Source organism: Lissotriton vulgaris, chromosome 4_1 (genome assembly GCF_964263255.1).
Source record: "Lissotriton vulgaris chromosome 4_1, aLisVul1.2, whole genome shotgun sequence".
Taxonomy (NCBI): domain Eukaryota; kingdom Metazoa; phylum Chordata; class Amphibia; order Caudata; family Salamandridae; genus Lissotriton; species Lissotriton vulgaris.
The window spans coordinates 1,594,970,602-1,594,976,112 of record NC_141691.1 but is presented as its reverse complement, the minus strand read 5'-3'; the positions used below and the strand labels follow the sequence as shown (position 1 = coordinate 1,594,976,112).

Here is a 5,511-nt window from a genome sequence, read left to right as displayed (position 1 = left end):
TCATTTAGCATGGTGTTCTGCATAAACACAGAGCAGTGCACCTATGTTTCCTTTCATTTGCAGCGTAGAGCACGGCAATGCACACTGTACTTAATAAAAAACGTTCTTTCTCGCCGAACTAATTTGCCCACAAATTGAGACCACTCGCTTTCTCATAGCAGAAAAGGCCACTTTATTCAGGATATGTATATTCATAAATTTCCCAACAGATCATCAATCATGTAAATTTGGCAGTTGAACCGAAACCATTTATTTATTTATTTATTTCATTTCATTATAAATTTAGACTTTATACTGAAACCATCAAATAATCTCTTTTCTTGTATTGAACTCATCATAACTTCCCCAACATTTTCTTTCCATTTTTTCCCCTCCATTGTTCTGTATAATTCCCCCTATCTAACTAATAACTGGAGGAGCCCGCTCTAGACTTCTCCTCCCTGGGGATTTTATGCCTCAAGCCATCTGTTATGGGAAACGCATCCTGAAGTGACAAACCATATATATATATATATATATATATATATATATATATATATATATATATATATATATATATATATATATATATATATATACGAAAACTCCACACACCACTTCCGAGACAGACCAAAGGTCAGGCCAGCGCAGGAACAGAGGAGACGGACCAACAGGTGCGCTTCACAGGTTCTTTTTATTGCATAATAGTCGGTAGCAAGAGGGCACTACGCGTTTCGGGCTTGAAAAGCCCTTGTTCACATGCAAGTGAGCCAGTTAGAATTTTTTAATTTTATAATGCAGTGCGCATCTAATTAACCCGCCCAGTCACGTGATGTCAGAGTCTCATAGAAATGAAAGACATACTTTTCCTATATATCGGAGTGTGTTGTTGCATACGGAATTTTTACATTATTGCAAGCAATGTATATATTGATTTATAAAAACATTCTTTAAGGCAACATACCATAAAATATAACATTATGCAAAAATGATACAATATGATCCCACAAACATAGTTAATAGGAATTTCATATTTTCAGGATAAATCCATTAAAAAAAGGACCGTACATTTCATATATATAGAGTATTTAAAGTGACTGGCGGACTAATGTATAAGTGCAAATATATACAAATTTGACTGGTTCTGAGCCTGCGTCAAGTGGAGTATATTAAAGTGCGTGAGGGAATAAGGGAGATGGGAATAAAGTGCTGGACCAACATATTGCACAAAAGTACCTTGTGTATTCAATGCATAAATGCAATTTACCAGTTAGAGATAGGACACTGTCCTTTACTGTATCTCATAAAACACTGTAAGAACATTTGATACCGATATTAAAACTACAATATGTAAAATTCCTTATGGCTAAAAACACCCAGTGTAAAAACGTGCTAATCAGATAAAATTTAGTAGTAAAAGGTGTATACAAAATATTAAATAGCAGTCAGTGTATATTTACAAAATTGGAGGAGGCAAGGAGCTACCTGTATTGATAAAAAGGTGGCCAACAAGAAACTTGACTGGCCACATATCTAGCTATTCAGACAAGTCCTATCCTAGGTTGTATTTGAAAAAATATATATATATATATATCTATATATATATACACATAATCACCTATATATTCTTTTGGTCCAATAGGTAACAGGGAACCTGACTACCTAGAGGAAGTTACATCCAGAGCTGATACTTTTTTTGCAGAGACTCCATATTTACAACATAAACCATATCATAAGAAATGACGAAGATCCTCTGTGATGTTAAGCCCGTTAGGCCACTTGCGATCATATTCGAGAATCATTCGTGACTCCAGTTGTCAGAGTCTAAGTTCCCGATTACCTCCTCTTCTAGATTTGGGGACTGAGGCCACAACATAGTATGACAAGCAATTGATGTCTTTGTTGTGCGAGCTCAAAAAATGGCGTGCCACTGGGTAAGCCGGATCTGAGTGTAAAATGGCCCGAATATGCTGTAAAATTCTAACATGTACTGGTTGTATAGTGCTACCTACATAATTGAGGCCGCAAGTACATGTCAGTACGTATACAGCATATTCTGTTTTGCATGTATACTGGCCTTTAATAGGAAACTCAGTGTCACTGAAGGGAGTTTTATAGTGTGTCTTATTTATTCCGAAATTACAAGCTCTACAAGTAGAGCATTTTCGGAATCCCTCCTTAATTAGCCAGTTAGGTTTCAGTTTGAGCTCAGGGCTGCTTTGATCCAGCACAGCTCCCATACTCAGTGCCCGACGAAAGGTAACCAAGGGTTTGTCAGGAAGCATGTTACCCAAAACATTGTCAGTTAGTACAGTGGGCCAATGATGGTTAATCATTTGTCTTATTTTGTTGTGTTGGCTGCTATAATCCGTGATAAATCTGGGACATTCCTGTTTGATGATATCTAATGTTTCATCAGGCACTTCAATATTTTCAGAGGCTTGCCTTAACAAACTTGCCCGTGTTCTACCCTGTGATTTAACCAGAGCTAGATTGAACATTTTTTCTGTGTAGCCTCGGGCTTTCATGCGGCTACGCAAATCATCAACACAGGTCTCAAAGTCAGAGGCAACACTACATATTCTCTTTAACCTAAGGATTTCTCCGTATGGAATACTTTGAATCGTGTGCCTGGGATGTAAACTGGAGGCATGGAGGGTAGTGTTGCCCGCCGTGCTTTTACGATGAAGAGTAGTCTGCACTCTGCTGTGATTATCAATATAAACCGTGACATCCAAAAATTCTGCTTTTTTAGTACTAATCCTAGAAGTAAACCTAAGATTATAAGGATTGTCATTAATCACATCTACGAAAGCAATGGCCTCTGTTTCACTACCTTGCCAGACTATAAAAATATCATCAATGTAGCGAAGGTATCGGATAATTTTCTCTCGTACCCACACTTGATGCGTGACATTGAGGACCCGCTCCTCCCACCAGCCTACGTGTAAACACGCATAGCTGGGGTAGAAGCAGGCCCCCACTGCCACGCCCCTCAGTTGCCTCCAGATTTCCTTGCCAAACAAAAAATAGTTATTATTCAGACACCATTCAATTAACCCCAGAATCACTTTGTTGTGCTCATAAAAATCAATTGGCCTACGGCCCAGGAAATGGGAGACTGCATTCATTCCATCAATATGTGAAATACTCGTGTATAGTTGTTCTACATCTAAGGTAATAAGCAGCATATCATTTTGCCATTCTAGGTCCTCTATTTTAGCCAAAAAGTCTCCAGTATCACGTACAAAGCTGGGCAGGCTGCTTACCAATTCCTTCAGGAAAAAGTCCACATATTGGCCTACTTTTTCTCCACAACTGTTTATCGCAGAGATAATTGGCTTGACTGGCACCGGTGATTGTCCTTTGTGTATTTTAGGATTATATTTATGCATACTCACCAATAACATGCTCGTAAACCTGGCGATATACAAACGCATATATATATATATGATGTAAATATATGAAATTAGAAACATATTTTTTTATATATTTGTATACATAGATTTATATTTTTTGATAAACTGAATTAGTTTTAGAAATTTTCTGCTTGTAATGATGAAACACGTCATTTATTTGCCTCATGGTATAGACTAACTTTTGTCATGCTAACTGACTCATTTCACATTTAAATGCACAGTATTGATATGCATTTTATATATTGGTATAGTTGGTTTTTGGGACATTAATAAGGGCACTGCGCCCAGCATTACCTTTTGATGTATACCCCTTTAACGATGACAGGATGTACTATCAGTCATGTGACTAAACTGCTATTTAAAAGTACCTTCTTCCTCCTTCTCATGACATGTGATCAAGCCTCGGCTGAGGCGAAACGCGTCATGGCGACTGGTGGGCTGTTTATTCTTCACGAATAAATGCACTAACAACAGGAGCACGGAGTCTGTGGCTTTACTCGATCTTTCTGTGTGGCGTGGCTGCGCTCTTGCTACGTTTGCATTGGACTTAACGAAATATATATATATATATATATACACAAACACATAGAACGTGTACATCTACTTCATGAAGTACATCGTGTGTTTCTCTCTCTTTTTTTTTTTATTTTTTTTTTTAGAAGGGTGGGTGGGTGGGATTTCGCTAAAGAGGAAGAAACCCCCTCTTTAAACTACCTGCGCCTAATCTCCTCAGAAACTACGCACTGATACCTGCCCTGACGCTCCCTCTATATCACGCTCCTGGACCCTACCATTATGCGCGAAATCCGCAGGGGGAGACGTCTCGCGCCGCTCGCCCTGCGAAGCCATCGCCCACAAATTGAGACCACTCGCTTTCTCATAGCAGAAAAGGCCACTTTATTCAGGATATGTATATTCATAAATTTCCCAACAGATCATCAATCATGTAAATTTGGCAGTTGAACCGAAACCATTTATTTATTTATTTATTTCATTTCATTATAAATTTAGACTTTATACCGAAACCATCAAATAATCTCTTTTCTTGTATTGAACTCATCATAACTTCCCCAACATTTTCTTTCCATTTTTTCCCCTCCATTGTTCTGTATAATTCCCCCTATCTAACTAATAACTGGAGGAGCCCGCTCTAGACTTCTCCTCCCTGGGGATTTTATGCCACCCAGGAAAACCAAGGAGTTTTCCTGGCCCCACCCAAGATAAGACAAACTTCCTTCATAACTTCGAATTGCACCATAGATTTACCTGTAGTTCTTGCGCGAGCATGTCTCTGATTTCAACTAAATAGTAGGCCATGCCTAACTGAGACAGGTGGACCCCGTCATCTTGAAAAAGATGACTCTCGCTACTCGAGATGTTTTCGTGTGGTAAAACCCCAATCTTCATCACTTTACAAAACACCCTCATAGCTTTGTTTAGTTTCCGTCTGGCCTTTTCAACTGCTGCATGAGACCTGGCCTGTCGCCAAGATTGTCTGTTTATGAACTCTGTCCAAAACAAGCGAGTGGTCGGCCAATTTGTCCTAAGCACCGTCAAATCAAGTTGCATCTGCTTAATGAGCGTGAGGCCCGACATTTTAACCAAATCGTTCTCACCTAAATGGATGATAAGGTGGTCCGGACAACCTCGCATGTGGAACATCTGCGTTAATGTTGGAAACAGATCGGCTCACTTCATGCCTCCTTTACCCTTCCAGACTACTTCGTGCTGCGCACTAGGAATACCCAGTGATCGTCCGTAAATCTGCTTCTCTGCAAACAGGGCTGCCCACTTTACAAACGAATGGCCTACCATCCAGGTCTGCCGTTTAAACTTAGAATTTGCACCCCGCACAGTACCTGAAATAAAATAAGAATTAGACCAACGCAACCCATCAAGGTACCAAAACAGCAAAGTCATTTTCGCACATAACGTTTGTAACTGTTAGACTTCCATCTGCCAATGCGTTTTAGTACATCCAAACCCAAACCCAACCTGCCAGCCTCTGTAGCTGCCCCTATACGAAAAGAGTGTGTGGCAAAAAATTGTGGTTTTTCCCCCAAGAATGTCAGAGCCCTATCTCAATACCGCTAAAAATTGGGAACTAGTAATC

General features: G+C 39.4%; 1 pseudogene across 1 annotated transcript; it reads right to left on the bottom strand.

Annotated features, from left to right (window-relative positions):
- Positions 1-4,061: 4,061 nt before the first annotated feature.
- Positions 4,062-5,213, bottom strand: LOC147724292 (uncharacterized; annotated as a pseudogene). The gene has a single exon (XR_015310087.1). The product of XR_015310087.1 is annotated as an uncharacterized LOC147724292 (transcript).
- Between the last annotated feature and the right edge of the window lie 298 nt (positions 5,214-5,511).